This window comes from Coccinella septempunctata, chromosome 9 (genome assembly GCF_907165205.1).
Source record: "Coccinella septempunctata chromosome 9, icCocSept1.1, whole genome shotgun sequence".
Lineage (NCBI taxonomy): Eukaryota > Metazoa > Arthropoda > Insecta > Coleoptera > Coccinellidae > Coccinella > Coccinella septempunctata.
Window position 1 is genome coordinate 15,426,475 of NC_058197.1, and position 23,667 is coordinate 15,450,141.

The following is a 23,667-nucleotide window of genomic DNA, read 5'->3' on the forward strand; positions in this document are numbered from 1 at the left end:
TATAAGTCTAAAAAATGTGAACAAGGAAGGAGACGGTGGTGATAATAATATGTGAGCCTTTTTTTTTAATTCGAGAATGGACCAGAGACGGACGTTACTGTGAACATTCCACAGAGTCTCACTCTGATATTGCACCAAAGTAAGCAGTATCATTTACAGTGTAATTTCCGTCAATTTATTTTGGAACAGAATTATGCCGAATTCTATTAAGCGACGCTCTGTATCGTAAACAGAGTTCCCCCTGAATACCTCGAGATGATTATAAATTATAACGATATGATTGGGCCCACTCCCATAACTCAGTGCGGACATTTAGGATCAAATATTTTTTTTTTCGGTTAGAAGTTGATAAACCAGTTCGAATCAGGTACATTCGTACGTCAGCAAAAGCCGATGATCCTAGGAATTTAAGGCGTCATAAGGATAATGGAATTTTTACATATTTTTTCATGTTGATGACGCAATCATATATGACAGGGAAACAACGAGAAAGAAAGAAATATTGTCAGGGTTTTACGTCAATATCTCAAGAAAGCTTCAAGGCGTGTTTTTGCAAGTTCAATAGAATAACGAATTGAAAGGCTAACAATAAAAAAATGAGGAGAGCACTTATGTAAGATCAAGAGCAGGAGCTTCTCTCCAATACTTTATTTTACCAATAATTCCAAGAAAACAGATTTGATACAGCTGAATACTACGACTTATTGGCCCTAAAATAACGTTTTAACGTACATACTTGCAAAATTTCAGCTTGACGATGAATTTTGGGATACCTAAGAACCCCAGAAAAATTTCTCCAATTTCGTAATCGACAAAAAAAGAACTCTCTCACAATCAAAAACTGACATTGGTTATGTCTTTATGCAGTGTGATCCTTTGACTCGTACAAATATTTTAAAGATTCTTTAGGTCAAAAGGAACATAAACTTTTTAAGTTTTCATAAAGGGCTGTGCCATCCCTGGAAAAACAAAATTACCTTCAGAATAACTAGTTAAATCTGTGACACTACACATCTTTTAAATAGAGTTCTATTCAGCCAAAGTACCCAATTTTTCGAATTTCATATACCCTTATTTTACAAAACGTTCAAAAATTCATCAGGTATAGTGTCCAACCTAGTTTCAAGAGTTGGGTTCTTTGAATTTTCGGTATTTTCATGGTATAGGTAAGTAATGGCCATAATTCGAAAACTGGAAGACGTGGGTGATATCTTGTGTTCGAAAAAGATTTGAAAAATGTGAAACTATATTCCGAAATTCATTTCATTTGATAGAACTGTTTGTGAAATAGAATTAAAAATAAAAATTTCTATGGTTTTTCAACCACATGTATCTTAAAATGATGAAGGAAAAAAGGTTTTTTTTTGACCTCAAGAATCTATTATGTATTATCTGTTGAAATATTCGTACGAGTTAAAGACCCACCCTGTATACGCTCTCATGAATAATTCTTTAATACATCGATAAATTCACATGATCATGCAGTAATTTCAAAGGATGACCCCATTTAAATCAATTTAAAAGTGAAAAACCCAGTATTTATCATTACGTGTACAATATACAAAATGCATAATTTTTTTAAATTAATTCTCAAAGAGTATTCAACTCAGTTTTTCGGGTCACTCTACAGGTGGTTCGAAGAACATTGTGATTTTTCGAAAATTACCTTTAAAAAGTCTATAAGTCCAGTTTTTCAAATGGCATCTCCTAAACTTTTGTTGTCTGTGGGATCCCATAGTCATCACTAGTTATTCTCCATTTTTATGGAAATAGTAGGACAGAAATGACTAGTTTACAAAATTCACTTTAGGCCTAAAATGCTTCCATAAAATGAAAACTTTCCACAAGGACTAGGGTATCCAACAAACAGAAAAAAGTTCAGGCCATTTGAAAAAAATGAGATTTACATCGAATATATGATTTTTGTGCCTTTTTATCCCTTCATGAGAGAGTTGATGTCAACGCTCTTAAAAAAAAACAGAAAATTCATATTTTATTTGAAGAAAATAGAGACCAGTGACTATTGACTATATGAAGAATTAATTGTTTAAATAGAAATTAGCTCCGTTACGACAGAAGATACAACATTAGCATATCCATAAAGCGCTGATCATTATCATTATATCTGAATAAAAGATAACTTGAACCCAAGAAGTACTTTATCAAGAAATTAGCGATGGCGTCCCCTCAAATTTCGAAAATGCCACTTCTGGTGAAACTCCCCAGCTGAAAAATTTCAGGTACATCCCAAATTTCAATAGAAACCCCCAAATAGTCCAGAACTTGATAAGCATGACTGACGATGTTAATAAGCTTGTTGAATAGATGAAATCACTGCAAAAATTTAAATAAATTCCGATAAGATTCAAATTTCATTTCGACCGAGAGCATAATTTCCCTGAACCTACTGAAATAATTTTTTTAATTGCGTTATTATTAATGCTGATACGTTTAAATTTTTGAAATTCTTATAGACTCACCCGTGTTATTAAAACTTCGTCACTAAAATTTAAATAGTTGCTCTCCAACTCATCAGAACGAATAAATATGGTAGATTCTTCTTCGTACGTTAAATATGGCTCCTTCCTCCTCCATCACTATTTTGGGTGGGGGATAGAAGATAGGATCCTGTTTTGGTCGAGTTTCGAAAAAAAAAAAATTGAGCTCTTTGAACCCAGGTATGAGAGATAGATCAAATTTCTAAATCGTGCCAGAAAAATAGACAAAAAATTGATCCCTCTCTTGATAAGTCCAATGAGAGGCAGAACTTGTCAGAGAACCTTGATGGGGTTTGCTAGTTAATACTGACTTATAATTAAAAATTCCAAAAAAAAACGTGTGGTTTTGGATAAGGTCATCTAAGGAAGGGTATATGATTGAAATTTCTGGATTTACTCAATTAAAATACTCTTCAGATGATACCAATTAATGTGTAAAAAACGTCTCTTGAAATGACCTGTCACTTGATCCACATTCCCTTAAAGAGGCTGTTCTGGATGAAGATGAATTTGGGAGTTCCTTTCACTCAAAAAATGAGAAGTGAAATGAGTGAAGCTGTGTATATGAAAATATAAAACAGAAGATTATATCATAACATGTGAAATGATAAGGAAATAGTATTTTCTCAGACTTAAAAGGGCTGGAAAATTCTCTACTGTAATTGAGCTTCTACTTGCCAGTATCCTGAATCAGGGAAGCGTGTCAGTATCAATTTAACTCACCTGATGAAAAAAGAACTACGTTTGAGAGAATCAACGTTGAGATATACATTTTTTCAACTGTGTTGTTTGACCGAATAGTACGACAGTTTACTGACACTGACGAATTTTTGAGTGGAAAACGTCATTATCATAATGTTGCGCATCGATTATGTATAGGGTGTATCAACCAAACAGAAAATGGAACGATTACAAGGTGATAACAGTATAGGTATAGACGTTAATTCCTTTTCTTAGTCGGTCTTCTATAAATGAACGTATCCTGAATATTGAAACGAGATTTTTGACCCTACGATGTATAGAAGTCATTTCAGGGGGATACGGTGGCCATTCGATAATATTTGTATAGTTTTTTGGTCATAAATTCGTTTAAATTATAGCCCTGTGAGAAGATGTGTTATCGTGGTGCTAAATTACTCGAGTTTTTCCTCTATAAATTAGGCAATTTTGATAATTATAAAGGTTCCTAATAATGATGTGTTATCAATATTGTTCCGAATCGTACTTAACATAATTAGTAATTACCATCCACTTAATAACGCTACAAAGCATCGAGAAAAGTATAATAGGTCAAGATACACCTGTAATAAATTATATCAGCCAATTACTTTCAGTTTATATTTTTTTCGATTATCACTATCATATCGAAAATTTCGGAGATATATACCTATCGTTTTCAAGACTAAATAAGCATCGATCTGATATGATTTTTTATATCAGATCGACAGATTTTCCCAGTACAGTACTGGTCGCATTTCTCCCCTTCGTTTTTTCAAACACATCCCAGAAGTGTTGATTGGTAATCTAATTGAGTTATTGGTGTATCGTGATTAGGCTTCCCCCTTCTTCATTTTTGGGTCAAGATAATTATTCATGATTCTTCCATACAGGATATTCATGCGTGAAATGCAACGATCGGTATGAGGAAATTTTTAAATCTGGTAGCTCTCGTGTCATTGGCTAATTTTGGATGTGGTATCCTGAAGAATTTGATAATTGTACCAGAAATTTTTCAAATAATTTACAAAAATTACTTGTAGAGCATAATCTGAAAGAACATCTCTTCTAGTAGTAAATCTCAAGATTTCATCGATCTCAGTTCAATTGTTTGGTTTTGATGAATTTTAACTGACAGCACCTTTTTGGGTGTAGAGCTCAATGTGATACATATTCTGAAAGAAAAACTGTTGGGTTGATGATCTGTAAACTTCTCGTGACATGTAAAAGCAAAACTCTATCTCCTTCAATTCATCAAAAAATCTCTTTTTAAAACCCCATCTGATAGGTCTGAAACTACCCAATCAAAATTCTGAATGATCTTTTTAAGGAAAGAGCTATTTCAACTTTATTACAAATGATAAAACTCCAAATAAAACGAGAAGTATTTCATTCCTTTCTCCCAGGAATATGAAACACTTCGTAAGATATTTCCTGTTCTTTAATAATGATTGCTTAGACCTCAGACTACAACTGAAAAACTTGAGGTTGATCATTTTTAAATGAAAACTTCAAAGACCTTGAAGTTTTTTCTTCCAAGCTTACTCTTACTTTATAACTAAGTGAACAATTCTGTTGTTTTTTTTCAAGTATTCAAAGGGATTTTATATTAAGTATATTTGATATATTCCTTCATTTAGATATGATCTGATACAGGTATAAATGATAAAATATTATTGAGAAAAACTTTTAGGAGGCGATTCGTTTTCAAAAATCCCTTAATTCCATGAACTAAGCCGTTGAAAAAGATCTATGGAAATTGTTGAGGATTTGTTTTGTAAGAAACATTTATAAACTTACATGAGTAATAAAATCAGAATTTCTATAGGAAAAACTTCTGATATTCAATACAAATCTGAAATCGTCAAGTTATCTTGCTGTATTTGCAATTCTAATATTCTGAATTCTTCTCATACGCTGGAAAACGAGGAAACACGCACAAAACTCAGAAAATAAATGTTGATGAACAGGAAAAATCGCGGTGTTCAAGATACCTAAGAGAGCAGGAAAGAAAAAAAAACGTGTTATGCCTACTGGAATAGCTGCTAATGAATCAGTTTTACATCAACAATTAAAATGGAACAGTTTGACACACATATTATGTTAATTAACCACGCCAATTAGTTGTGCATATCATTCATTAACTGATGGAAAAATGAAAACGTTGGTCAGATTATAATTTACAGGAATTGACGCATTCTCTGCGAAAAATGCGAATTAAAATGATCCTTAATTTGTATTCTGGAAATTTGATCTTATTTCGAATTGCTGCAGATTGGAAATTCAGAACAGAAGTCCTTGGTGTTATCGATTGAATAATAAAAAGGTTGAGTCTTTGACTCGTACAAATATTTTAACAGCGGATTCTTGAAGTCAAAAGAAACACTTTTTTTCTTTACCATATTTCTTGATTCGGCCCTGATAAAAAGATATAGCTTAAGTTTTCATAATGAGCTGTGCCACCCCTGGAAAAACAAACTTACCCTCAGAATAACTAGCTGAATCTGTGACACTACACATCTGTGGATCTTTAAACAGAGTTGTATTCAGCCAAAGTACCCAAGTTTTCAAATTTCACAGTGAGGTCTGAAAATGACCACAAGAATCAACAAAGACTCACCCTGTATGGGTATGGTAATAATGTTTGCTGAGCAACAAACACGAAAGGAATATTTTGAACTGATCTAGGTTTTGTAAAGTAGACGAATATGATCCGGTTACAAATACTACTGCATGCTTCACCGGTAAAACACTTTTCAGGGAACTCAATTTTATGTATGGTTATACTTTCATTATCATTACCCGTGTCCATATATAATTCATATTTAGTGACCATAAAACCTAAAACTTCCTTCAATTGAATATTCTTTTATTTATGTCATGCATGACTTTTTATAATTTTTCTCGGATGAATGATTTAGTAGATCATTCAAGTTCCTAGAGTTTCGCAGAGATCATGACCTTTCGTGAAGTTTGGAGAACTGTAGGAACCAGTTTGCTGGAAATTTGCGTATCAAGGTTTTCCGATATGCTGTGTTAAACTTGAAGAAAGTCTTTTGTCTGCTATTTGCGGAACTACGTATAATATTTGAATTATGATAGTGGCGTGAAAGGTACTTTTCTTCTTGTCACCTGAATAAATAGCGAATATACTGCTCCACAAAAGTTGAGGAGTTGACTATCAGAAATTTATGAGTTAGAAACCTGCCTGACTAATACTTTTGTCCATTTCTTTATAATTTTTACAGTTTCGGGTGAAATTTGGTTATTGCAACAGAAAGTCTCAGATTTTGAATCAAAATTGTTAGAACTTGAGGCTAAACACTTGGTTTTTCATAAATTAACATTTGGTGGACGAGATTTGGCATCATTTGAAACGGTCACAAAATTTCTGAACTCACTTCAGCTTTCGTGGAGCAGTATTTTTGTTTACGTCGTTATGACATTCCCTTTCATTAGAATTATCTACTAATCAAGTAAACAAACAACCCATTGTGGAAACATTTAGAATGAATATAATAACATGAATACTTATTTTTTATTCCCCATTATTCTTTATGAATGGTTACCTATTCAAAAGTCGCTCCTCGCATGTCAATTCATAATATTTTGATTACAATGAACACCTCAGCCAGGTCCTTTAAACGGCCTTCAAATTCATCTATACAATGGAGGATTAGATTTACATAAAAAATCAAATTCTTATTCCTTGTCGTTTAAAAGATATTTAACAAGCATCACTTAATTCGAAAATGAAGGCAGTTAAAAATGGAATGGCAATAATAGGTAGGTAATTGTTCATGATTTTTTGTCAAAGTTGACTAAAAATAAGAGAGGTGTATCGCATCCAGCGAAGATTAGAGGTGAATGAGAGTATTTTCCTCTGAATGAATGAAGAACTTCGTTGTGTTCATTTGTACAACTTTTGGTGCGACGAAGTTAGCAGGTTCAAGGCTTCCTTGGACCTTGAGTGTGAATTTTTTTTTGCATTTCGATTCAAAAAGTTGACTTTGAAATATTTTCATGTTTCTGCAACGTTTCTTCTTCCTCATCATGTTATTAATTTTATTTTTCGAACTTATAATGGGAAAACAATTTTTGCGTGTGTCTGGAATCATCAAAACATAGTTACTAGTAGTGGAGATCGTTTCTCTAGAAATTTAATAAGAAAAAATGAAATGCACATCTCAGAAGCTAATCGCCAGTTGACATCAAAATTTTGCCTAAATCCTCAACCAACTGGATCGAATATGTATTTTTGAAAATATTCAGAAAATTAACTGTTCTTCCAGGGAGTTGAGCAGCAATGGACGAGTGTAGATTCTGGATGGGTGAACTCTCTGTCTGTGACTTCGAACAAGCGTACGAAAATCCCGATTTACGTCAGTGATTTCCCAAATTTCTAGAGTTTCCTTTTGGGTTGATTAAATTCACTTGAAAGTTGAAAGAATTTATCTAGGTCTGGCGATGTTAGATGTTCGAATTCACACGAAAATTTTCACTTTTTGCGTAGGTTTTCCGACAATTCAGCATTTCCCTCAAGATTCCACAGATCCACACCTACCTTATCAGGATTTTCTAGGAGAAAACGCCTCCTCAATACGTCTCCAAAAGCACAGAACAAACCTGTCTAATCGCGAACTTTCGCAAAACTATCAACACACTCCTCAAGTTCGTATTCGTTAAATGCGACGAAAGTAACGTAGAAAAAAAACGACCGATATCGTTTCTATCGTATTCCTCTGGTCTCGTAAGTTCTCTTGAAGCGACTGCGGCTGTTGGACACGTTATCATCTCCGGAGGAACGACCAACGGCATTTCTTCGTGTCGAGAAGAAAAGTCCGGGTCAGTGGGGTAAGCAACTAGGTCACAAAAATGATTCAGAGATACTCAGGTGAAGTGCGGGACCCCGAGTTACGGTACAGGCCCAAAAAACGTCTGGGATATGCTGTCTATATCCCGATTCCGACGAAGTTGACGGAAAACTGAAATTTTAGGGAGTGCGGAATATTTCGGGATTTCGTTGACTCTTCGACCCAGTGGCGGTCCCAAGAGTGATTTGAAGGGATAAAGCGACCGTCTGGTCTTGACGAATTTTTCAGATAACCCAACTTTTTCGAAGGTCAAGTTTCCACACACGTAACTCCCGGAAAAATCATCGTAGATCTAAATGTGATACATATTCTGAAAGAGCAACTCTTCTAGTTATGAATCTGAGAATTTCATCCATTTCGGCGCAACCGTTCGGTTTTGAGGAAGTTTTAACTGACCCCATCTTTTTGGGAATTTTTCGGAGGTCAACGTTCAAGTAGTTTTTCTCCCAGGAAAATGACCGTAGATCTAAAAGTGATACATATTCTGAAAGACCAATTCTTGCAGTAATAAATCTAGATCTAGAAATTTCATCGTTCTAGGTGCAACTGTTCCGTTTTGCCGAATTTTTTTGGGAATTTTTCGATGGTCAACTTTCGACACTCGTATTTTTCAGAAAAATCATCGCAGATCTGAATGTGATACATATTCAGAAAGAACAACTCTTCTAGTAACCTCTCTCGAAATTTCATCGACCTTGAAGCAACCGTTCGGTCTTTACGAATTTTTTACTTACTAGATTTTTGGGGCTTCTCGTTTTGTCCTAATTTGATCGTCTTTTTATATGAACCTCGTCAGTAAATCATTAATCAGCGATGGTGAGTAAAAAAAAAGAGAAAACAACCAGATAATATATTACCACTAGATCCATATAATCTAAAAGAATTTCCATCAACAACTACCGTTTATGAGGTGTAGCTTAGGATCCGCTTAATAGATGTATTTTTTATCAAGTGCTATCCTCCTGTTTTTTTTCGTTTGTTGTCGTAGCATTCATTGAAGTTGGTACAGTTAAATTTTCTTTTCTATTCGAGAGGCCTTTCTCTATTATGATTGTCGTATATTAGGATATGTTTAGACACTATTGAATATTGGGACTTTCCACAGTGTGCCTTTTTTTCGTTTATTTTCGTAATTGTAGGTACATCAACACGTTATGAATAAATTAATGATCTTGCAATTTTTTTGTGGGACTTGTGGGCGTTGTTTTGCCAAGGCCAATTTTTAATATAATTCTGCACGAGTAATCAATCGAATTACAACTTACAACACTGGGAACCAGAAATAGGAGAATGTCTGATACCTTGACACTGAACCCGCAGAAGGCCATGATCCTGTTGTTAATCTCTTTTTTGCACTACTAATTGCCTGGATCAATTTACATAAATTGAAAAGTCTGCATTCAAAGTCAATTTGCCCTTCTTAGAAATGGACTTTGGACTATCATGCTTACAAATTCTTGATTCAGAAAGCTGTATTCATAATTGATGATGTGAGAGGTAGTAACAAATTAATTATCATAATGTTATATAATCACCCTAAAAATATCTGATTCCTAATTCGAAAAATTTTCGCAAAAATTTGTTTTACAATCCCCTTATTAGTGGGGAGAAATTAATGTACATAATTCCGGACCACCTTGTACAAATGTCACATACCAAAGGTTTGTAGAAGAACCGGACCTCGATGGGAATTTCCCAATGGGCAGTAAATGCAAATTATGCCGAAACCAGAAGACGTAAAGACATCATAATCTAAATCTTCCACCCCTTCATTATTGAGCCCGGTGGAATCCAAAAAAGTTAATGAACTCAAACGTGAGTGAAATATTCGATAGAAATAGTGGTTTGCATGAGAATCAAATGATTAACAAACTGACAAACCTTCGTGAAAACAAGTACTAATATGGTCAAAACTAGTTATCTCAATTTGCATTATGAATATTCTAATTTTTCTATTGATTTTCCGTATTTTTCCTATTCTGAATGTCTCTGGAACCATCAGAAACTACTGGAGATATACTGATGAAATCTATACATGCTGAGCCTTGGACTCGTGCAAATATTTTGACAATAGATTGTTCAGGTCGAAAGAAACAACCATTTTATCCAATTCGGCCCTGATAAAAAGATATAGCCATTTTAAATTTTCATAATGAGCTACGCCACCCCTGGAGATACAAAATTACCTTCAGAATAACAAGCTGAATCTATGACACTATACATCTGTGGATCTTTTGAACAGAGTCAGCAGATTACTGTAAAATGTCGTATTATACGATAAAATATGAAAAATACTCTTATTTTATAAAACGTTCAAATATTTCATAGCGTCCAACAAAGGTTCAAGAGTTGGGTTCTTTGAATTTTTGGTATTTTTATGGTACGTAATGGTCATAATGAGAAAACTGGAAGACGTAGGTGATATCTTGTGTTCGAAAAAGATTCATCAAATAAATGAAAAACTATATTCCGAAATTCATTTCATTCGATAAAACCGTTTGTGAGATAGAACTAAAAATAACATCTTGAGGTTTCTCAACAGCCTGTATCTTTTCAACCGAGCTGATTCAGAAAAAATGGTAAAGGAAAAAAGTATTCCTTTTGATCACAAGAATCTACTGTTAAAATATTTGTACAAGGCAAAGACTCACACTGTATACTTAGATCGTTTTAGGAAAGCTTCTGAAAATCTAAGTAAGGAAAAAGAGAGTTGAAGAAGAGATACCAAGATACTAAAGAAAAGAAGACAGTAGCTATAGAAGAGATTCCAGACTAAAGCGAAAGCGGAAATATACAGTTAAAGTTGTTTTCATTGCAATTAATAACAAAAATTTTCAAGCATATACATTCATCCTAATTGAAGTGTCTTCGAGTTCGTTCAAGTGAAACAAAACGACAAATGCTATGACATGAAACCGTATTTTCACATCCATTAGTAATAATAACTGTCGTAACTGGGAAATTCACAATTTCAAGTCGACTTATAATTGGCAATGATGGCACTTGGTCGAGGTAAGAATCCGTCAACATCGACTATTTCAGGCAGCGAGTTACAGCATTCCGTCGACTTCGGATGATCACGGTCAATGTCTTGACCACAACAACTGAATCTACTAGATTCTTGGTTCATTGAACAGGCAAATAGTTCATCTACGTTTTCTGGCAGGTCATGATTAAAAATGTTGACAATTTGGTATTCTAGTTTGTTGTAATGAATGTCTTCGGACATATTGGGAGGTGGGAGAGGGATAGAACAACTGTCGAAGGTGGTCGAGAAATTAGTGTCATTGTCACCAGTGGTCAAAGATTGGTCATGGAGAAAGTATTCTATTTTACGTTGATGTTAAAAGTGAAATTCGTGAAATACTGCGTTATGTGATAGACATGGGAATTCTTAATTAAGCTTAACTTCTATGCTACTAACAGTCTACTGACTGTTTTGGGCCCCTAGAATAGCTTGCTGAGGTTGTTGTTCTCTTCATTTTTTCACGAGAACGTGGGATTCAAATCACCAGTTTATTTCTACCTATAAGATCTAAGCTTTGCCTCCGTCCTTAGGTAGATGTTCAGAGTAGATCTGGTAGTACTTGAGCTCCTAGTTTGGTCAATTTACCAAAGAACCGAAGGTAACATGAAGACATAAGATGCTATAGATTTTGGGAGTGGGTTAGGTTTGATATCCATATCAGCGACATGTGGATGAAGAGGTAGAACCTCATATTTCTTCAGTAGTAAGGGAAAACATTTTTGGTAGTCGATGGTCTTTCAAAACTGGTCAAAATTGCTCACTGGCGATACTTATTGAGTGTACCAAGACTTGCTCTCTCGTCGAATTCATGAGCAGTTATTGAGGTCAAAGACGAGCAACTGTGACCATGTGGATTTTGTTCTCTACCCTACTCATCCATAGGAACCCAAGGAGGTCGTCAGTGGTGTTGATAAAACCGACAACATCCTTAGGGGTCTTGGCTGTTACCTCGTGAGTATCCATGCAGGACCGGTTTCCCCTTAAGAATGGTTCTTAGGCCAGCCAGCTCTGGACACTTGAATACCATGTGTTCAGCTCTTTCTGCTTCTGATCCACAGAGCCTACAAATCTCATCTGCTGACTTCTCCATACGGTACAAATGATATTTATGCCTGTCAGCAGTCCCACCATCACCCGAAGCTCAGCAAGTGGCAGCTTCAGCAGTTTCCTGGTGTAGGTCGGTGAATTCATCACGAATTTCTTTGACTGAGCAAGTCCAGGAGTGTTTCTCCAGAGGGTTATTCTGTTGTTCAACTCTCATTGTTGGACTGCTGCCTTATTGGTCTTTTCCAGACCCACAGAAAGGCTCAGGTCCAGCAGGTGTTAACCTTAATGCTCTTTTGGTAAGTTCATCGGCTTTTTCATTTTCTTCAACACCACAATGCCCTGGTGCCCATAGTAGAGTCACTTTATTGCCTCTGGGCAGTTGCTTTATGGTATTAAGACAATCCCATGTCAGCAGAGATCCCTGGCATACCCAAAAATTGACATTTGGTAATGTTTCCGTCCAATTTCCATGAGTGCCCTCAAATATTCAACACGGAAAGAATGGGGGACAATTACGAAACAACCTAATCATAATTAACAATCGGCCTTGCAATTAGACGAATCATCAGGTGCTAACGACCCTACACACTACCGTACCGTGATAACGGCACTCATGATCTCCACACCATTCAACGCTTCAGCAATCGGAAAATTAAATGGGTCTAATTAGTATCGGATAAAGCATTCCTAACCTACCTGAAGTCTTTGAACTCCGAGTAGGTTCTGAATGCGAGAAAAATCGCATTTAGCGGTGTTATACACTTTCCCCTCGCTTCCAGAACTTTCTAGACTAGAAGACAGTCATTTCGCACTTTCTTCTGCTGCATATGAGTCTCATCAGTGAAATTCTATGTCAACTTGGTCGTTGAGAATTGTTCGTGGAAATGGGTCACCGGTTATTTGGTTACTTTGTGGAAAGTGTGCAAAAATGAATGGGATTTGGGAATTGAGGGGCAGCTTTGTCATATGGTGGATTCGAGCACTATACAGGGTGAGTCTTTGACTCGCATAAATATTTTAACAGTAGATTCTTGAGCCATTTTTTCCGATTTGCTGTTGAGTTTTCATAATGTGCTGTGGCACACCTGGAAAAACAAAATTACCTTCAGAATAACTAGCTGAATCTGTGACCATACACATCTGTGGATCTTCAAAAAGAGTTGCATTCGGTCAAAGTACCTAATTTTGTAAATTTCTCAGATGTTTTTTATTTTTGAACATCAAATTACTCGAAAACGGGGCATTATATGAGAAAATATGAGGAATACTTTTACAAAACTTTCAGATATTCATTAGAAAGCGTCCAACTTAGTTTCAAGAGTTGAGTTCTTTGAATTTTTGGTATTTTCATGGTACGTGATGGTCATAATGAGAAAACTGGAAGACGTAAGTGATATCTTGTGTTCGAAAAAGATTCATCAAATTAGTGAAAACCTATATTCCGAAATTCGATGAAACCGTTTGTGAGACAGAACTAAAAATAAATTTTTTTATGGTTTTTCAACAGCCTGTATCTTTTAAAATGAACCGATTCGAAAAAAATGGTAAAAAATGTGTTTCTTTCGACCTCCAGAATCTACTGTTAAAATATTTGAACGAGTCAAAGACTCACCCTGTATGTTTGTATACAAAGTGTTTCCAAATTAAAGGTACAAACGAAGAGAAGAGATTCCTTAAGTAATTTCAAGAAAAAAATTACCCATAAACATGGGAGCGACAACGTTTCGTTTTCGAGATACAGAGTGTTAAAATTTCAATTTTTTTCAAGTTTTTTTCTCATAGTATCTACACTTCACAAGATATTCAACTGAAATTTGGCATAGATTTTACAATTGAGAGTTCACACCTTGTGGCATGTCTGTCAATTTCAATAGGAAATCTATAGGACATAGTGGCTCATCAAATAAAAGGTTTTGGAGGAAAATAGGGGACAGTGTTCCAGAAAAAATATCACCCTGTAGATTTGGTATAGAAATTGTCATGTCACATGGCGTGAACTATCAATTATAATGTTTATGCCAAATTTCAGTTGAATATCTTGTGGAGTGTAGATTATACAAGAAAAAAACTTTAACACCCTGTATCTCGAAAACGAATCGTTTGCGGTCACAAGTTTATGAGACTTTTTTTCTTAAAATTACTCAAGGAATCTTCCCTTTTCGTTTGTAGCTCCAATTCAGAAACATCCCCTATACAGGTTGAGCCTCATAGTTAACAGTCGATAACTCTTAGAAATTTTGGACTAGGAGAATGATTCAAACTTTGGCGTCATCGACTCTGCTCAGCACATAAGCTTAATTCTTTTAGTCTCTATAGAGTGGTCCGAAAATGGTGAAACACGACACCGACCTGCTTTTTCAAATAAAAATATCAAATTTTTAATTCATATTCTGAATCTACATGCAATTCTGACTTCGAAATACCCCACTTGCCATAACTTACTGTGTGCTTTTTGACCTAGGTCACTTTTTCTGAAAAAATTCATGGTTATGAGGTTTAAACTAGAGATTATATCTTGAGAAGGAATGTGAATGGAATGTATGGATTTTTTTAATGAATTCCCGAAAAGTTGTCAAGTTTTCTTCAGTTGTTTGAACCACTCTAAAGGTGTTCCAAAAGACACTACGATTTTTCGAAAATGACCTGTGAAAAATATCGAAAAGTCAATTTTTTCAAATGCATGATTTTCACAACGAAAAAAGTTTGCGAGTCCCAAACTTTTGCTTTCATCTATACTTCAAACAACGATCTTATTGTAATATTTGTTTAGCCTACAAGATAAGGAGAACCAAAACGTGCGTAAACATTGTTTTATTACTAATGGTTTTCCACGAATACTAAACTTTATTTCTCATTCGTGGTATGAGTTCACGAAATGTGAAAATTGAATGATCGATAATCATATTTTACCCAGAATACGGATGACTAAATCTCATAAGGAAATAAGGTGCTTTTCTAATTCAGTTATAAAAGCAAACAAATGATCTACGATAATCGGAAAATTGGAAACGCCAAAAATAATGTTTATTCGAATCAAGGGAGGTTTGTTTTCTGATCATTAACGCCCAGTTTCATAATCAAATTTAGAGTCACTTTAAGCTTAAAGCTTGCTTTATTGTCATTTTTAGTAGGGTTAGAGGAGGCTTTAAAATTAATTGGACTTTAGGTTTGATTATGGAACCGGCCGTTAAGGAAGCTGTAGACTTAAAGTAACTTTAAATTTGATTATGAAACTGGACGTAAAACTTTTTTATTCCTAGATGAGTCTTATACTTATTGGAAAAGTAGCAACTGCGAATCTTTATATGGACATAAGGGTGGCAGTTATCTGAATTAGTTGTATTATTACCCAATTATGATCGAACAAATGTCAGAATAATAAGTGAATTATTTAAAATGTTCATCACTTCGTTAATTGAAATAATCAAACCCCTACCTGAGGCAAGATCACTAGTAAACGAGGAACATTTTGACTGATAAAAATTCCACAAGTCCTCAAGGAATGACCAAGGTTTCTTCCTTCCAGTGAAAATTGCACGATAAATTGAGGAAAGATTGATGGTGTTGGATGATTTATCGGTATTTTCATCAAGATGAAAAATATAAAACTCGTTTCTTCCATCGATTCTGATAAAACATCGCATTTAGCGCATTCACCATAGATTTTCACGTTTCAAATATTTTTCTGCTGTGAAAGAGTTCAACTATAGACACATCATTCAATTTTCTTTTTTTAAGTGGAAATGAAAAGCACAATTCAACAATGTTTGTACGGTTTAAACTGGAATTAACACCTTATTCATTATTGTTTCTCCTACATCATGATACCCCAGTGAGTAACAGCGAATTTCCATAACAGTACGCTATGTGGGAACACAACAAGGTTATTAATTTAAGGATCGTTTAACATAATGTTGAATTAAAGGCCTATACTGTCGAGGTTGATTGGACCCACGCGAGTATATGATTTGTCGACTTGATCGAGAACAAGATTCTACATGTTTAGTATATCTTCTATAGGAAAAAACAACGATTTATACACCAAATAAAATACAGGGTGTTTCATTTCAATATGAACAGAATTCAGGCTATTGTTCTCTGAGTTATTTGGACCTGGATCACAATTCTCATTTTCGAGAGTTTAAAGTCTGAATTTTTGGTATCAGAACAAGTTGTGAAAACACTTCCATTATTAGAGATAGAGAGCTGAAAATGATGTGTCAAACTTAACAAATAATTTATCCACCACAGCTCAGAAACTTAATTTTTATGACAATTTGAATTTTTCTGAGGATTTCGAAAGAATCGTGAATTTTTTTCTCGTAATCGGTAGCAGATACGATGAAACTACAAGAGACAATAAAGTTTAGTATAATAACGAAGGATATAATTACATTTTTTTTAATTAACAGTGGCTCACCAAAAAAAAGTTCTGGAGGAAAACAGGGAACAGTGTTCCAGAAAAAATATCACCCTGTAGATTTCCTAACGAAATTGGCATGTCACATGATGTGAACTATTAATTATAATATTTACGCCAAATTTCAGTTGAATATCTCGTGAAGTGTAGATACCATAAGAGAAAAACTTGAAAAAAATTCTAACCTCAACACCCTGTATCTCGGAAACGAATCGTTTGCGGTCCCATGTTTATGGGACTTTTTTTTCTTAAAATCACCCAAGGAATCTCCCCTTTTCGTTTGTACTCCCAATTTAGGAACACCATTTATACTTTAGTTCAGCCGATCAAAACATGTTTATTTTTGTTTTTTTTTTAGTAGGTACGCTGGAAATATTTCAATTTCAAATGTAATATTGAGAGCTGCATGTGAGCAATGTTTCTGTTAGTTGAAACATCGAATGTTTACCGGATATCCTAGAATCGAAAGTTTTTATATTCATTTCGCTAATCTCAAAAACAAGGAGTCCATTTGAATCATTTTACTGCGCGAGTGAAACCGCGGGTTTTAACTAATTAATTCGCGTAAACTGGAGAAATCCGGAATTTTCAATGAACATGTTCACCGAGCTTAATGAAACACGGTCGGTCTGAGCATAAGTACACAAAGTTTTTCAGGAAGGAGATTACATCCAGATATATTGCTTCATTTCAGATATGGTTATTCACCTTCGAGTGTTAAATGTAAAATATCACTTGATCAGACTCCTGAGCTGAGCAAACACACGGGGCATTTTCGAATAAAAACTGTTGTGGGAAAAAATGCTTTGGTCGTTTTGTAGTTTCTTGTGGAAACTGAGGTTTCACTCACCTCATTTCAGTAGTTGTTTCAGAATGAATGGATAAGATGGGACTGAACCACCTCAAAGTAGAGCCCTTGCGCTCTGAATAAAATTGAACAAAAATTGCCAAGTAATAATTTGTTTTTTCAAAGTAACAATGTGTGCCACCAGTGAGATGCGTTTGTGTATACAACGATTACAAATTAAATGAATCTGAAAGGTTGTGAAGAAATAGATAAGAAAATAAAGCCATTTTCAGTTTTCATAATGAGCTGTGCCACCTCTGGAAAAACAAAATTACCTTCAGAATAACAAGCTGAATCTATGACACTACACATCTGTGAATCTTTTAAACAGAGTTGTATTCAGCCAAAGTACCAAATTTTTCGAATTTCACAGATATTTTTCAACATCAAATTACTCGAAAACAGCGCATTATACGAGAAAATATGAGGAATACTTTTATTTTACAAAACGTCCAAATATTCAATAGATAGCGTCCAACTTAGTTTCAAGAGTTGAGTCTTCGACTCGTACAAATACAGAAAAAATATCACCCTGTAGATTTGCTATGGAAATTAGCATGTCACATGGTGTGAACTACCAATTGAACTATTAATGCCAAATTTCAATTGAATATCTTGTAAAGTGTATACAGAGTGAGTGTAACAGTAGATTCTTGGGGTCAAAAGAAATACTTTGCTCCTTTACCATTTATTTCGATTCGGCCCTGATAAAAAGATGTAGCCATTTTTAGTTTTCATAATGAGCTATGCCACCTCTGGAAAAACAAAATTACCTTCAGAATAACAAGCTGAATCTATGACACTACACATCTGTGAATCTTTTAAACAGAGTTGTATTCAGCCAAAGTACCAAATTTTTCGAATTTCACAGATATTTTTTATTTTTGAACATCAAATTACTCGAAAACTGCTCATTATACGAGAAAACAGGAGAAATACTTTTATTTCACAAAACGTCCAAATATTCATTAGATAGCGTCCAACTTAGTTTCAAGAGTTGAGTCTTCGACTTGTACAAATACAGAAAAAATATCACCCTGTAGATTTGCTTTGGAAATTAGCATGTCACATGGAGTGAACTATCAATTAAACCAAATGCCAAATTTCAATTTGATATCTTGTAAAGTGTATAAAGAGTGAGAGTAACAGTAGATTCTTGAGGCCAAAAGAAACATTTTTCACCTTTACTATTTATTTCGATTCGGCCCTGATAAAAAGATGTAGCCATTTTAAGTTTCCATAATGGGCAATGCCACTCCTGGAGAAACAAAATTCCCTTTAGAATAACAAGCTAAATCTATGACATACCTAATTTTTCGAATTTCGCAGATATTTTTTAACATCAAATCACTCGAAAACGGAGCATTATACGAGAAAACACGAAGAATACTTTTATTTTACAAAACGTACAAATATTCATTAGATAGCGTACAACTTACTTTCAAGAGTTGGTTTCTTTGAATTGTTGGTATTTTTATGGTACGTTATAAACATAATGAGAAAACTGGAAGACGTGGGTGATATATTGTGTTCGAAAACAATTCATCAAATAAATGAAAAACTATATTCCGGAATCCATTTCATTCGGTAAAACCGTTTGTGAGATAAAATTTTTTTATGGTTTTTCAACAGCCTGTATCTTTCAAACCGAGCCGATTCGGAAAAAATGGTAAAGGAGAAAAGTGTTTCTTTTGACCTCAAGAATCCATCGTTGAAATATTTCAAAGTCAAAGAATCACCCTATATGTAGGAACACCACCAAATTTTTTATTACTTTCCCACAGCTATTGAATTTTGATTCGCTCAGTTTTCTGGCTTCTGAGATGAAAATTGCTGCGTCTTTAGGGAAACTGGTCAAAAATATGTATGTAAATTATTATATTGATACCGAAAATCAACGTTTGAGGGTAAGTACGATTATTTTGACATGAAAATAGCAGTGAATCTGTTACTTTTTCTGACATCGATATGTCTTTCCTGAAACATCTCTCCCAAAATAGTTTGAATCTTCTAGTGCTAGTGGAAGCCTTTGAAGATAAAAAATGACAAGATATTGGATTTAACCCTTTCTTTAAATAGAAGGGAGCTTTGCTCAGAAGTTTTTCGAACAGAAACTTTATTTCTTGGAGGTATTGGACTTCATTTTGATCGTGATAAAACTGGCATAATAGTGAATGTTATCAATAGGGGTGGATGAGTTTCTAAAGATCATTCTAAGGATTCGCAAAGTACTCAAAGTAGTATTGTCGCATTTTTGGTTTTGTGAATTTCGAAAAACTAGATGTTTATTTAACAAAGTTGATAATATCATACACAAGCTGATTTTTTTCTACGATGGTATCAGAATTAAGGGAGAGAAATCTTGAGATGTGATATTTTTTGGGAAACATAAAGATCCGATAGAAACCAAAATTGTGATTTAAACCATTCGCAATTCCTTTCATATTGTTGAAAATAATAAAAAGGATTTATTGTACGTATATTGAATCGTCCCATTTACGAATACCAAGAAAAACATGACACGGTGCAGCCTGTCATCCGTTTATTAATAAACAAGCTTAATTCTTACACACCTACTATCTAAAACTGTTGATTTAACATTTAACCACAACACAACCGATGCCCCATAATCAACAACACCTGCCCGACTCGAAATCACAATGCTCTGCCATTTGGTCCGGTCGAAGGGGCGGCGAAAACCACCCCTTCAATGCCGGGGCTCTCAACCCCTCAGTTTCTAGGTTAGAAACGCCACTTCATATCGATGCACGTCGATTTCATGCGGCAAAAACGATCTCTAATGATCGACGAGTTACCTAACGTGAAGCACAGGGAAAAACTGTGATTTAAACGTGGAAAAACCAGGGTTACCCCTAAAATCTTACCTTGTACGTCCTTCGGTTGGCCGGCCAACTCGGGAGCGCCGAGTATTTTTGGAAAAACCGCACCGCAGGATCGACGGACGACACACAAGAAGAAGGGCCGCGGACGTCGGGCTCGATCTCCGAAAAACGGAAAAACGGAATGCCTCCGCGGAAAATCCTGCCGGAAAAATCGATAGGGTGCAAGTACGCTCGGCACACACACACACTCACCACCGGGCTTTGGGAATTTGGGCGAGTCGGTGTTCGACGTTCGACGTCGCGGAAGGCCGTGGATCGTAATTCCCTTTTCTAGGGATTAAATTTAGACGCACGGGAGGCGGACCGACGTCGTTTTGGCGACATCTGTGGACGCCGGAGGGAAATTCGGAATTTCCGCTAGCGTCTGCTGCGACTGTGAGTTGTATTCCAGCAGTCGTTTGTTAGGTGTCGGCAACGTAGCATTTCGAATATTGACGAAATTTGTTCATATAAAATCTACCAGTTTTAATTACCACTTATACAAGGCGAGTGTATAGCTCGTACGAATATTTTAACAGTAGATTCTTGAGGTCAGAAGAAACACTTTTTTCCTATACCATTTTTTCCGATTCGGCCCTGATAAAAAGATATAGCCATTTTAAGTTTTCATAATGAACTGAGCCACCCCTGTAGACACAAAATTTTCTTCAGAATAACTAGCTAAATCTATGACAGTACACATCTGTGGATCTTTTAAGAAGAATTGCATTCAGCCAAAGTACCCAATTTTCCGAATTTCGCAGATACTTTTTAATATTTGCAATACTTTTTTCACAAAATTGAGGGACAGATTGGTCATATGGTGTATTCGAATACTATACACAGGGTCTTTGATTCTTGAGGTCAAACACTTTTTTCTTATGCCATTTTTTCCGATTTGGTATTGAGTTTTCATAATGAACTGTGACACCTCTGGAAAAACAAAATTACCTTCAGAATAATTAGCTGAATCTGTGACATTACACATCTGTGCTGTGGATCTTTTAAAAAGGGTTTCATTCAGCCAAAGTACCCAATTTTCCGAATTTCACAGATACTTTTTAATTTTTACAGTACTTTTATTTAACAAAACGTTCAAATATTCATTAGATAGAGCCATGGGCGCCCGCAGAAATTTTTCTCAGGGGGGGCAAAATATCATCTACGATTAGTTTTACTGAAAGAAAAATTTCTCTAACGGTGTCTATCAGAATCTCAGGGGGGGGCCCCCCTGGCTGGATAGAGCCATCTTAGATTCAAGAGTTGAGTTTTTTGAATTTTTGATATTGTATGGCACGTAATGGTCATAATGAGAAATTTGGTAGAAGTGGGTGATACTTGTTTTGAAAAGATTAAACAAATAAATGAAAAACCATATTCCTAAATTCATTTCATTCGATAAAATTGTTTGCGAGATTTTTTTTTTTTTTAATGATTATTCAACAGCCTGTATCTCTTGAACTGAGCCGATTCTTTTCACCTCTAGAATCTGCTGTTAAAATATTTGTACGAGTCAAAGACTCACCCTGTATAGAGGGTGTTTCCTAATTGAATGTCAATATTTATGGAAGTGTTTTTTGGGTCCATATTAAGAAAAAAACTTCATATGATCATATGTCTTAAACGTTTTACTTTCTGAGTTACTGGGTGGTAAAGTTTTCAAAAATCAATCATTCATTATTAATATCTCCAATACCAATTCGGATATTTCAATGAAATTTGTCATACATGTACTATAAATCAAGAGGCATTTTTTAATGTATCACTTCTTTTTAATTTCCACCAGTGGCGTTCGTACGTATATTGTTCCACAAAAGTTGAGGTAGTTTTTGAGACTTTTTCAAAAATATATCGGTAATCAACAGTATGATTTTGAAAATTTGCCATTTTCAGTCAGGTATAGACATCGTCTATACCTTGGCTATTCCAAATAATTTTTTTCATACGCCTTCACAAGTTTAATTTTTGTTTCACTCTTATGTGATTTTATTTATACCCGATGTAATTTACTCAGTTATTAATTTTCTGCTCACAAATCTCTGTTTTGTGATTATTTAACATCTGACTCAATATATGTTTGTAGCACCTTGGATTCACTGTATACCCTCCCATACAACTCCAATGTTTTTGATGATTTTGTAGTTTTTTATAGTATTAAATCGTTTACTTTTATATGTTTCAAACAAATTGAAATTTTGTACATAGATTGATATTTGGAAACTATGGCTTTTGATATCCTTTATTATTGAAAACCTTAAAATTTACAAATTTACCACGTACAAGCAACATTTATTGCTTCTGTGTGTTCTGCTAATGTTTATTTACAAAATTTAGTCCTTGTTATACTTATTGTAATATTTTGTGTGAATAAACGATGATGGTTATTCAAGTCAATCTATTTCAAACTTATACATCTTCATAATTGGTAGGTTAGTCGAATAAAAAGGTTTTTCACTAAAAAAAAATCGAAATATACAATTTTCCTTGCTTCTACTTCGGCAGCCTCATATTTCTTCTTTAGACGTTTATTTTTATTGAAGAAATCGTCTTTATCCTTTCAATATTTTTGTGAGTTCTTTCTGGAACTTGAAAAAATTTTTCGAGTAATATTAGTTTCCAATATAATTCGTTATGGTGAATAATTTACGTTCACGCCAACGAAATGCAATATTATCTGCCATCTGAATTTGTACCACGCACCCATTCAAACATGAATTATGTTCGAGATTTAATGACCCATTGTTATCTTCTAGAATATTGAATATTTTAGGAAAAATTCTTCCAGGGCTGTCTTCTCAAATAAATTTCTTTATATTTTCCAGTAACTGGAGAAATTCTAATTGGCTAAAAGAATTCAACAACAAAAATAAAATTATTGGATAACTTTAGTTATTATTTAAGAAGATTGACGGCATGCAGACAATTATTGTTATTTGCTATTACAATAAAAAAAGGTTTTATTTTCAACTAATTATTCATTTATTCATTTTCAACTGAGTAAATTTCAGGAAATTTCTTATGACATGACTGATAGAGGTACTGGTGTTTAGTTCTTCTAAGTTTTTAACTGATGGATGGAATAAAGAATTTGTTACATTATTGAATTCGAATATGAATTCTTCCATTAGAATAACGTTAGTAAAAAAAAACTTAATCTTTCTGTCATATTATATCATACATAGTACATCCTGTGTACGATAGTATTTGCACATAAATAAATATGTCTTTATTAATTCGCCTTTTAAATGAGTAAACTTTAAGTTTTAGATTCACCTTTTAGTCAGGTTCACATCCTTCCAGATTTTCCTTCAATTCGACTTGTAGGTGAATTTGCAAATTAGTTAGGTTAGATTA

At 34.5% G+C, this 23,667-nt stretch overlaps 1 protein-coding gene across 3 annotated transcripts in view; it reads right to left on the reverse strand.

Moving 5' to 3' along the window:
* Positions 1-20,584, reverse strand: part of LOC123319763 (putative fatty acyl-CoA reductase CG5065) — a 36,744-nt gene extending 16,160 nt beyond the window's left edge. The window contains exon 1 of one of the 3 annotated variants that reach the window (XM_044906685.1): positions 20,317-20,584. The gene's annotated coding sequence lies outside the window, so the exon portion shown is untranslated. Of the gene's footprint in view, positions 1-2,480; positions 2,548-7,779; positions 8,134-20,316 lie in introns of those variants that run through there. The other 2 variants (XM_044906687.1, XM_044906686.1) reach the window with 2 other exon arrangements.
* Between the last annotated feature and the right edge of the window lie 3,083 nt (positions 20,585-23,667).